The sequence below is a fragment of the Sphaerodactylus townsendi genome, linkage group LG01, assembly GCF_021028975.2.
Source record: "Sphaerodactylus townsendi isolate TG3544 linkage group LG01, MPM_Stown_v2.3, whole genome shotgun sequence".
Taxonomy (NCBI): Eukaryota; Metazoa; Chordata; class Lepidosauria; order Squamata; family Sphaerodactylidae; genus Sphaerodactylus; species Sphaerodactylus townsendi.
In genome coordinates, this window is record NC_059425.1 from 162709010 (window position 1) to 162722102 (window position 13093).

A 13093-nucleotide genomic window follows, 5' to 3' on the forward strand; every position below is an offset into this window, starting at 1 on the left:
GTGGTATTTGTATGCTGGAACATATGTTTTGTCTACCTCACAAGGGAGTGAGGTGCCTTTGCCTATGTCTGGGTGGAGTTTGAACCTGCAAATGAACTCCACCTGGATACATGCAAATGTGTCTCACCTCCCTGTGAGACGGACAAAACATACAGCCCAGCATACAATCACACCATGCTACTGAGAGAAGCACATCTTACCGAAAATACCTCTGAAGATGCCAGCCACAGATACAGGCAAAATGTTAGGAGTAAAAACTACCAGACTGCTGCCATACAGTCTGGAAAACCCACAACAGTCATCAAAATAATATTAAGCATTTAATATAACATTAATTTCATTCATTCAGTTTATTTTGATATAAAACCATCTTAAAAACTCTGCCAAATCCAAGGGCACACTTGCTGTGTCAAGGGCACACTATCTGTGATTGGGGAATACAGAGATATCTTTCTTCCAAAAAGGCTGAGAGCAGGACATTGAAACATGCCAGAATAAATATTCTTCAGCACTTCAAAACTTCTAATGCAGTTATATAATCTGTCTGCAAAAAAAAGTTTCTGGAAAGGCATATTGCAGTAGGATGCCACTGCTGTCAATCCCTATCAGACTGAAGGTTCGGGTTCCAAATCTGTTGCTTAAATATTTCTTTGGCTTTCTGAAGTCGATGAAGAAGTACTGAAGGGGAGAAACCATATTCTTGCAATTTCTCTTCCACATTTTTAATCCAATTTGCTCGATGGTTTTCCCGAAGAATAAGAGGTGTTAGTCCCTGGGGTTCCCCCCACTTACCTTAGTTTAGCCAGCTGCAAAGAGCAGCTGGCTCAAAAAGCAGCCTGGCTGGGTGGATGCCCAGCTCTGTGGCCCAGTCCCGCCAGGCTGCTCTGGGCCGAGGGGTCTGGCTAGTGGGGCAGGGCCAAGGCGGTCTCTGCCAAGGCTGGCAAGGTGGGGGAAGGGGGAGGGGTGTGGGGGCCCTTAACAGCGCATGCCCAGGCGCGGTGCCCCCCTTTCCCGTGGTAGCTATGCGACTGGTTGCTTGAACCCATATGTGAGCCTCAAGTGTCTCTGTTAGTGTCATATAACATTCAGTATTAGTAAGTCCACCAAAGGAGACAATTACTCCAGACAACCACAGGTTGCAGATAAGAATGGGAAGGTTTCCATAGGGGGGGGGGGAATCTTTTTTTTTAAGTGCCAACAGAAATATGAAATTACATGTAATCCCTCAATGTTTAGAATCCTACACAAATCCAAATCCAAATAAGTGTGAATAGGATTCCCCCACTCCAAACCCAGACACAGTTTGGGATAATAAAATATGCTGTTGAGTTTTGACAATCCAAGAAAACATTTTCTTGTCTTGCAGTCAAAATTCATACTAACACCTAGAGATTATAATTAAGTATTTGTAAATAATTGCACTCCCAGATTTTTCCAGTTCAGACCCACCCCCCCACCCCCCAAGATCAACCCTGTCAAGCAGAGGCGAACAGGTCCAAATGGCGCCCAGAGCAAAGCCTCCTCCAGGAACCTCTCCAGGAGCCCCTGCTCATCCCTGCTGCAGGAGGCCCATGAAGCCCCGCCCACCTGCAGAGCATGCAAAGTTGGACTTCCCGGTCACCCTGAAAATCAGGGATGTGGCCCCATCCATCTGCTTTTAACAGGCCCTGTCCTGCCTTGAACGATCTTTTCAAGTTATGGTGAGCATTTCAATACTTGGACTGTGTTTTCAAGTTATGGTGAGCATTTCAACAACGTACCCATGAGCCTTTGTTAAATATGAGCCTTTGTTATCTAAGATTTGTCTTTTTTATGAAGTTAACTGAAGTTCTAGACCAGTTTATTGTCAAAGAAGGCTTTCTGGGACCTATGACTGTTAGATCAAAACAACTTTGCTGCTAAGTTAAAGGCCTTTGCAAACAAAAATTATCTAATATCTGTTATATTAGAGAAAAAATATGATTAAGGGGATGGGGGGGGGGACATCTCCTTTTCCCCTAAACTGCTGGGAAGTCCCAAGATGCAGATTCTTTTACTATTCTAATATAAGGGTTATATGTTATTACTGTTTTAAATTGAATTAGGGTATGTTAGATTGGTTTTTATGATATTTTTATTATTTTGAACAATAGTACTATTGTTATCCGCCCTTATCTCAGCTTTGCCAGGGTAGAGCGGGATAGAAATCTAAAATAAAGTAAAATATTCATTTACAAAGAAAGTAATCGGCTCTTTAGTATTATTTACCTTGATCTCTCAGGCTCCAGTTCTGCAATCCTTAACATACAAGATCTAATATAAAACTCTTTACAAGCAGGGTTCTTGGGTGCCTTACACATTAACGGAAACAGCCAAATCTCAAATGTTAGATACTTTAGGTCTCAGATGACACCTAGTGCAGAAATTGCAAGAAAAAAGAGCATTTAAGTCTGTTGTTGAGGCCTAGAACATGACATTTTAAGGCATCTTAATGATTTTGCTTTATGCATATATTCAGAATGATGATCAAAACATCTATCCTGATTTTCATGGATTTCACCTACAAATCAGATAATGGAAAGCAATGTGTGAGGACTCAAGGATCAGGAGAAAGATTCAGGTAGCCCAATCCAGATGGTGGTGGACAAATGGCCCTTGGGAGGGGTGAAGGGCTGTACTGACACATTTGCCTCCTCTGCTGGCATAAGGGTCACACAAACTAGCAAAGGGAAAAAACTTATTAGTGTCCACCTGCTCTACAGCTTTACAAGGGGTAAACCCAGAAGTGGACACTATTGCAGAGCTACGGGGGCATCTCAATGGACGTCAGCACAGGTGGGGGTAGGCCAGGGGCACTCCCTGGGGTGGAACTGGATATGGTCGGTTTCCATAGACATGCCAGTCTGAGAATGCTGTCCTGGGAAACTTACTCGCAATTTTGAGCAGCATAAGCCTGTTTGGATTATGGGGCAATTTTGATGGTAGGTTTGGTAGAACATCTCAATATTTTTTTTCTGTTCCACATGTATTTTCCTCTCTCCAGACCAACCTCATTTCCTTCTTTGATCAAGTGACAAGCTTATTGGATCATGGGGACATCATTGATGTTGTTCACCTTGATTTCATTAAAGCTTTTGCAGAGGTCTACATGATGGTCTGATAGGTTAGCTGGAGCACTTCAAACTAGACTGAAGGACAGTTAGCTAGATTATGGGACTGGTTGGAGAACTGCACCCAAAAAATAGTTGTCAATGGCATTTCATCTGATTGGACAGAGGTTTCCAGTGGGGTGCCACAAGACTTAATTCTGGACTTTTCAATATTTTTATAATGTATCTGAATGAGAGAGTCGAGGGACTACTTATTAAATTGCAGATGGTACCAAATTGGGAGGAGTAGCAAATACCTTGGAAAATAAAGATAGAATTCAGCAAGGTCTGAACATACTGAACACACCATTCATTTACTACTTTCTACCCTAACTACACCAAGTCTCCAAGTGCTGCTTTACAACTTCATTATAAATGTTAGGAATAGGACCAGGAATTAAAATGGAGACCTACTAGAACTCAAAGTCGTTGAGTGCAGTCCCTCCTCTCCTTACAAAATGCATACTAACTCATTAATTTTCAGACTTAAGGACTGTAGATTGGGATTTTTGCTGTCTCTAGTTAGATAGCTGGAGGCCTCCCACTGATTTTTTTTTCTGTTACCTACCACAGCTCTAAGCAGCAGCAGGAGAAATATTTTTTTAAAAAAAATGGTGTGTCACATGAGGCAAAACCATAGTTTCCAGCAATTCCTAGAGCTATTCATTGTCACTTCCACATTGTACCCAGAAGTGATGTAGTGATGTTTCTATCTGTTTTTATGGACAATTGTTTTATTGTTTTATTGTATTTTGGAATGCCAATAAAGGCTTGTCTATGTCTATGTCTATGTAGTGATGTTGGCAACATTAGTGACATCACAGGCACCTCATATCACTGTCTCTCAATGCTTATGCTACCTGGAAGGTTGAGTACTTTAATCAAGCACACCTGGAAATAAGTCCAGCTCCTGTATCTTAGCACAAATGCATATTTTGTAGCGATTCCAGACTGGGAAAAGACAGGGAAAATGTGTGTATGTTCAAAATGTGTTTGCTGTTTCAGTGCAGGTTTTCATGTCATAGGCAATGAAGGTTAACCAGGAGGATGGTCTCCAGATAGTAAGTGCTTGGTGATATGAATTATACCCACCTGACATGAAATGCTGCAAATGAAATGCATTAGGCGCTGTGAAGGCAAAGGCTAATAAAACATGTCAAGTATTGTTATTTAATCCTACCTCTTGATTTCTAAGCCAGCTGTATGAGTGTATGTGTAATAGGATGCAGGAGAAGCAATAAATCCCTGATCGATTACACCATAATAATAACCATAATCACATTTTAAGCTAACAGGTCTCATAATTTATCTTCCTCTGTTTGTGATAACATTCAGCGTTTTTAATAGCCATTCAACAGCCTTATAGTCCCACTGCAAATACTCCACTTTGTGTTTTGGCATTGACTTATGCTGCTGCAGAAATGCATTATAAACCTCAAACCACTTTGTCCACAGTAGCCTGGGTGAATTTAGTTGGACTCAAGTGGATTTCCCCCCCTAAGAACAGAACTCATGCTGTTTCCTTTTAGTCCTAGCTCAACTGTAGAAGGCCTCAACCATGGGCTGTTAAATCCTGGCTTGAGAACCTACGATCAAATCTCTACTTAGCTATGAAGCTAAAAATGGCCTCAGCTTGATCATTATCTCTCCAGTTAACCTATTTCACACAAATTATTATGAGGCTAAATGACCCTGTAACCTCCATGAAGGAACAGGGCATGCTGTGCATGCAGAACAGCCTTGGCAAAATCCTCATCATCTCTAGCGGAAAAGGGTTTCAAGAACATAAAATGTGTACAAAACGAGTTCCTACAATAGTCGTCTACCCACTGATGTTCAAGTTGATTTTCTATCTATGGCCCAACTCAGGTTCCTCCCTTCCCCAAACCCTGCCTTCCTCAGGTTTGACCCCCAAATCTCCAATTATTTCCCAGCTTGGAGTTGACAACCCTACAAGTCCTGTCTCTTGGGGTGTTTCCCCACTCAGCATGATCCCCCTTATGCCGCGCGCTACTCTCAGCGTGCGGCATCCCTGGCGCGCACCCGGGGGTCATCAAAAGGCGCCCTTTGCAAGAGCGCCAGGGATGCCGTGCGCTGAGGGGGCGCAGCAGCGGCAGGGCAGCTGCGCTGTCGCCGCCCCTCTCGTGGGGAGTGTCAGGGGACCCCCGTGCTACTCTCCTCAAGTAGCACGGGACTTAAGGTAAGTGGGGAAAGGCCCTTGGACATGAAGCCAAAATATTTTAGATTTTATTCCCGTATCCTGTTCTTCCCATGGCTAATTTTAGTAGCCGCAGTTTTAAAATTTTGGTGATGGTTATTGTTGAGTTTTAACTGTTTAAAATTTTGGTTTTGCCATTTTAATGTGGTTTTTCTGTAGTTAGCTGTCTTGGGAAAAGTCTTGGAGAGTTCAGGATAGAAGTATTTTAAATCAATAAATAAAATAACTTTAAGGTAAGGATTGAACGAATTCAGAATGTGGAGTTCTAGAGGCCAGGCAACTGCTCCCCTCAGTCGAGTGCTCCTCTTGCTAGTAGCATCTCTTCTCACGAGTCATACTTTTATTTGGTAATTTGAAAACATTTTTGACATAGCATTGTTTTAATCAAGTTCTGAAATAAGGAACTGTGACACAAAGAGGGGGGGAAATTACATCTAGCTAATATCTTCAGGAGTGCAGCTGTGCACTAATTGGAGCAGATGTTGAATTCCCTAATCTTCCATTGCTGCTATATGGTTCAATTCTTACTTTGTGTGAAATGCAGGAGTTTTCTATGCCAGACTCTTTGATACAGAAGTGCCTGAGGCTTTCAGAAACTATAAATACCTTGCTTTTCCAATTATTCAAAGATTTATGAATCCACAAGGCAGAAACACCACCAAGAAAATCCTTCCTGACCAGCTATAGTAGCTAAGCCTTACTCTTAAGGTTTGGGAACATCAAGTAATCTTTGTATATACATATTTTTTGTGCACCTTTGGTTGCATGGCCATTTTGGAATTCTTCCCCCTACCTCTCCAAAAACCAGCAGCATACCCAGAATTAAGCAGATCTCAGTCTAATTAATTTTGCTGACTGTGGTAAATGCATCTTTAATTCTCAAGCATTGGAATCAATGGAACTTTTAAAAAAGGTATAAAATGTCCCAACGTTCTATAAACATGGCCTGGTTTAAGCATTGAATTATTTTTGTGCAGCATGTCAACTTAAAAAGACAAGACAATCAATGAAGACTGCCTTAGAGCACTCTGGGAATTCCAGATTTTGTACATCTTGATGTTCCTCACAGAGATCTTAAATAATAAAAGAGATTCTCATCTCTTGAGCTAGAAATGAATAAAAACTTACAGCAGGTTCTCTTCTATATACTGAACTATTTTTATAAGAATCTGTTCAAGTCATAAGGAAACCATCTTTCCCCCCCTTCATTAAAAGCCTTATTCGTTCAACATTCATATACCTCTCACAAACAGATTTATGTGGAAATATATCTTGTTGGTTTTTGATTAAATAGACACAGGCACACAGGCTTGAAATATGCTTCCATTTTAGTATATGTCTGAATTGCTACAGACTTCATTGGGTAAAGGGATGACACCTCTAATCAAATCCAGATGGGAGTTTTAGATGGAACTTTCTTCTGTCTTAGTTATTGCACCCAGATGTGCAGAGGTTCCATCTGGTGAATAACCACAGGACACATCTTGGAATTAAAATGGGCCGCAGCCCTTTTTATTGAGACAGAAGCTGGGCAAGCAAGGAGGAGCACATCCGGTAGCTGGTCAGCACCCCTGGCTGACCCTGACAACAACCCCAATTCCTATTGGGGAGAACAGAGAGGTACTGGGCCACCAGGGTGCCCTCCCTTTGTGGCCCCCTTCCTGCTGGATTGTTGGGCTCGATTGCAGAGGCCTCCGTGGCATTCGCCATGAGCCCGCCCCACCCCAAGCCTCTAATGGAGGCCCCCAATGCAGGGAAGTTTGGGTGCAAGCTCAGCCTCCCTTTAAGGATGCGCTCCTCTGCCCAAACTGCCAAGACTGTGACAAAGTAAACAGCAAAACCCCTGCCCAAATAGGGAGGGTGGGTGTGTCAGTTTGCTCCAGGTGTCAAAGAAGGCTGGAGCAACCATGTGCTGCCTAATATATAGGGAGCGTGCTCCATCCCTTAAACTCGCGTGCATCACACGATCATGGCTCGGCCACCCAGCCGGCCCAGGGCATGCATGCTCACTACCCCGGAGCTCACTATGTTCCCTGCCCTCTGTTGCAATTACGGCCTAGCTGATTCTAGTGCTGTCATTTATTTTACAAATATATTTATGTGAGAAATGCTACAGATGGCGTACATGTGTGAAGCACTTTGAGAAATGAAACAAATAAATGTGAAGCACTTAAAGCTTTCTACCCAGCAGTGACCTTCAACTAGTGGTGGGCTGTTTTAACCCACAAGTGAAAATGCACCATTGACCCAGCAATGTTACACTGCTATCTTCCATTTAAAAGGTTAGTGAGGTGAGGTACTGTTAGACAGATACAACAGAAAAATTCAGCATAAAATTTCAGCATAAAATTTCAGCATAAAATTTCCACTTGTTCTAGAGTTCTTACACAAGTGAGCGGAAACACAAGAAAAAAGCCACAATAGCTGCTTGTGTTAAGTCAAACTTTTTGTATCCTCACTTGTGTTTCCACCAGATGTTGCACAACCATTTCTGGGAAATTGCTAAGTGTTGCATAACGTCTTGTGTAAATTAACAACCCTTAAATCTTTACATTTCCACTTACAAAAGGCAATATTAGAGTCAAATAAATGTGACAGCATCCTTGTGGTTGATATGGGGACGCCACCACCATTTAAGAGACATTTTTAAAATGTTGCAGTGTCACAACACCCACTGATTGAAATGAACATATGTGCTGTATTTTTCTTTGGCTAGATTGTGCACATTAATGTGAGAACCTAGGTGGATCTTCACTTGATTCTCCTTGGTTCATTAGGTAATTTTGTAGGAAATTACCTTAATTGGTTTGGTTTCATTAATTCAATTAAATTGATTTACTTAATTTGCCTTTACATGGTGAAATGGACAACAAAAGCTCAAACATAAATCTTTGCAAAACAGGGAGACTTTAAGCAGTAGCTTATCTAGGAGACAGGAGGGGTTTTGAGTCCCAGATGCAACTTGGGGGGGTCATTTTGCAGCTGTGACCCACCCCCCTATCTGTGCTCCAGTCAGGAACCCCCATTCGGAAGCGCAGTTGAAAGCTGGTGAACGGGGCTCACCGCATTCACAATCTCCACATGGGGCACAGTTGTGGGGGGGGGCATGGCATCCGGGTTTGCCCCAGGCACTATTTTAAATAGGTATGCCCCTAACTTTAAGCATTTCAGACATCCACTGAAATTTGTTCAGGTGTGTTTGAAATATTAGAACCTCATTAGCAACCCTTTATACAACCTCAGATAAATTGATTTGGTGTTGTAAGCCCTCTGACCAATCCTATAAAATGTATATATTTCTCATAGCAGTATATTTTCCTTTAAAAATCATATTGGCAAAAGCCAGTTGCCAAAATCACTCCTATGGGTGTAGGTAGCCGCACGATCACCTGACCACAGCCAAAAGGTCAAAACTACTTTAACAAAAGCTAAGATAATGAGTTACTCCAGCATAACCTGGAGGTCTCATTTGAGTCACTAGAATGCTTGATTACCACACCTTGCTATAGAAACTGTTAAAGACAAAGAATATGGAAAGCCAACTTGCTATCAAATACTGCACTTCCTATCTCTTCTGGGAACCCAGGTCAGCAACAAATAGTTGTTCCTTTGCATTTCCTTCCCTTTGTCATGACTCTCCTAAAACCACTTACCTTATCCTGATCTAAATGTCTCAGTCAAATCTGAATATCCTGGGCAGTGACTCTCAAGAGTTAATCTGCATGGAAGCCTTTCAGCGTTTCCTCGTTTAGCTTAACAAAGCAATTTTGGCCCCATTGTCCCGGGTTTAGCAGTAGATGAGCTGACTAATTACCTCAGCACCCCCAAACCCAGCACAGATGTGAAACTTAGTGTGATTGGTTCCTTTCCCACCAAGGAACGACCCACCTTATAAAAGTTTAGTTCACCTGCAACAGTTGGCTCATTGCCACATGTTTTTGTTGGTGTTAAGACATGAATTCGTTCTTCATTAGGTTTCTGTGCTGGCATGGAATCCCTGCCTTCTACTTCTACTCTTCTAAGAATCGTTAGGTAACGTATTACCCCACAACAACCCCCATTCCCTTCTCTATCATCCAATCTATCTTTCAAACCTGCTTATATCCTAGGAAACTTGAATGTATGTGCTTTTGTGCCTTACTGTGTGTGTGTATTTTTGAACAAATATATATAAAACCTTTAAATTCAATTTGGACTCTTGCTTCTCTGTGGAATATTCATTGCCAGAATTCCTTCCCCGTATTATACAGTCTAAAAGATCCCCTCTTGGCCCCTCTTGCTGCCAATGTGAGTGTTCATTCCCCTTTGCTACTTTTAAAACCATATGTGTGCTGTTACACTTTTAGCAGCTGGTGGAGATTCCCTTCAATAAAACCCTTACCCCTGTTAGGCCACTAACAGTGTTTTGTTGCCATCAAGTTGTTTTTCCATCGAGAGATGAGGCACCTCTTGTTTTTGAGTTTCTGCAACTGATTTTTGTGTGGAATTAATATAAAATATGATCACGACTGAACACAAGAGGTGCAATACAGAACATAGTAAGGATTAAGGGCTATTCATTTGAATATCATTTAAGAAAGGCAGTAGTAGTATCATTCTCATGTACACATTTCAGGTCACCAGACTGGTTCCCAAGGGCACCAATATTTTTTATCAGTTCATCTGTTTTACATGTAATATTTCCATTTGTTCAGGAAACACTATTGGCTCAAGATGATTGTTGAAGAACCCTACTCATTGACTCACATTCAACTGATAAATTAGCATTACCAAAAGGTTTCAAAAAAGCTCAGGCTGCAAGAGCTGATAATTTCTTTCCAGCATTGGATTTAAATCTCTTCTTGCTCGGTACACCAGCCAAGTCCCCAGCATCCCATAGCCTGAGATTCATGGGGACACACCTACTGAATTCACAAGGACAAAACCTGGTGAGTGGATGGCCAGGACCTCTTGCCACAAGCCCTTGTCTGCTACTGCTCAGTGGCACAGCAGGAACAAAACCATGTTGCTTTCCCTTCCCAGTCATACATAGAATTTTCAAAAAGAAACCATGAAGTCCTTGGGCTAGCTGACACCTCAGATTTTAACATACCATTCTGAGAATTATGTCTAATACCTGAGTCTCAGGACCAGAGCTGAAGATCCGGCAGTTCCATTGTTAGAGGTCCTCTGGGAACTGAAAATAAGCAATAGCCTATGTTTCACTACACACATATTGGCTATTGTTTCAAATAATTAAAACAGCTGTTATACTAGATATAAAAGGCAAACACAAATCCCTTTGTCTGAAAAGAGGCAATAACCTTGTTGAAAGTATCACACAGAATTAAAAAGGCAACAATTGCTCTTTCAAAAACTGTTTTTATTGCATCTAATCTTGAATGTATTTTAGAGTAGAATTTCAGTCCTGACTAAGAATCTTGCCCTCTCTACTTTTCCCACGCTTGCACACCTCAAATATGGGAAATTATATGCTAGCCATTCATTCCAATAACCTTTTAACATTGAATTTCACCCATTATACATGACTGGATCATACCATTTTTTTTCCAGAAGTGGGAGAAGGGGTGATATTGCCCATTTTCTCTTCCTACTGTAGCCCTATCACATAGGTTTTGTCCACACTGTTCTCATTGTTCCCCTACTTTCAGGGGTCAAAAGATGCCCCCTACTTACACCACTTGTAACACTGCTAGTATCCAATCCAGAAAGTGGTATTTTTTTGTTTGACAGACAATATATGTTTGTAGGATTCAGACTTCTTCCTACTTCTTCCTTATTTCAAATTAAGTGTAAAGGTTTATCAAGTGGTACAAAGGCCACCACCTGAGGCCTCTATGTTTCAGTTCTCATACATCAGTCAGAAACCCTTTTTTCCCCCTCAGTGATAATTTCAGACATTTTTGTGCCTGGGGAAAAATATCCACACGGCAATACCAATAATGTTTTTCTAAAAACTTAATCAAAATCACTGACAATTTGTTGTCCTTTGTTATTATACCAGTCTGTCAGTTGAGGCAGGGATGCCTGACCTTGTTGAATGGTAAGACCAGCCTTGCTTTTACCTCACAGAGGTATTGTGACGATAGAATTCATTACTGAGCCTTAGGTGCTCCATTGAGGGCTATTTAAATAAATAGAATTTGGGGGTCATTATCCTTGAAGTGATTTTCACAGAGCTATCCCTCCAGGCTCTGGTTGTTGTATAACCTTAGCAACAGATATCTGGATATTGCCAGGCAGCTTCGATATGTAAAAATGCAACATATTGTAGATTTAATTGCTTGTCTCTGGAGGTATTTCATGCAGCATTTGACATGCTCCTGGGTCTCTGAATCTATTGAAGTGGATGACAATGGCTCACTAAAGCAATGCATTTTCAGTAGAAATAAGCAAGGCTTAAAATCAAATGTGAAGAAAAAAAGGATTAAATCATTTGGCAGCTTATATAAAGGCAGAAATGTAGCAACCATTGCTAGTTACTGAAACATGATACTTAAAATATTTTGGAGTGGGTTTTTTTATTGTGTTGCTGTTCTGGAAACCTCAGCTATAATTCCCAATTTTGGTTTGTTCCATTATTATCATCAGCATCAGGGAAAGCTTCTAACCTGAGATGAACCAAGGCAAATTGGGGGGATCTTGCCAAGCACTCAGGTGTCAGGAAGGGGCATCTTAGAGAAACTGGGAAAAGAAGCATTGTGAATGTAAAGACAGGCTGTGGGGTCTCTGGGGATACATCTAGGCAAACTGCATTACTGGCAACTGCAGGACGTAAGAAGGCAGAAACAGTAAGAAATCGCGCCCCAGGCTTCAGCCTGGCGGCGCCGTTGCAGCAGGGGAGGAACGAGGGAAAGCCTCTTCCCCCTGCCGGCCGGCCGGAGTCTGTCACGTGGCCGGGTGCCGGCACGTGACAGGGGCCAGGGCAGCCTTTAAAAGGCTGCGTCGGCAGGGCCCCGGCCTCCGTCGAGGCCGGCAGCTTCAGAAGGCCCTCCCTTCCCTCCCAATTTGAATGGTTCAGAGGTTTGTTGATTGTTATGTTTTGTCGCAGTTCGCTGGGCGGTTTGGGCATAAGAGCACATCCTATTGTGGGAAGGCAGTAGCTTGCATGCCGGACCTTCCCACGGGGGCCTCCATATGAGGTCCGTGGTGGCGATAGAGCTCTTGAAGACAAGCCTTGGGGCCGTGCCAAGAGCTCGCTGCCCGGCAGGGAGGGGTGTCACAAATTGGGTTTGCGTCCATGTGGCATCTAGTAACTTCCTGTTCCGGTTCCCTCGGGGGATGTGCCGGACAGGGGTTCTGTCCGAAGGGCCTAAGGGGTCAGCTGGGGCTGCCCTATAACCAGGTCAGCGGTTCGCTGCCTGGGGGCCAGGATGTGCTCTGTTATGCTCGCCCAGCTTCAAAGTTTTGTTATATGTTAATAAATATGGGCTGCGGCCGATTTCTTTTCCAACAAACATGTGTCATGGTCATCAATTGAACGAGTCTCCACACATCTGCATGCAAAAAGATATATAGCTAAAAGGATGCTGAAAAACAGTTACAGCTATCAGTGTGAAGGTTAAATAATAATTATTATTATTATAGAGCTGCCTCTGCTTTTGCTCAGCTATGTAACTTGCTTGGTTTTTTTGTAGCATGAAGCCTGAGTCCTGCCTGCCTCATTGTCTATATGTCTATATGCAAAGTGATGTACATAGGGGCAAAAAATCCAAACTTCACATACACGCTACAGGGGTCAGTGCTA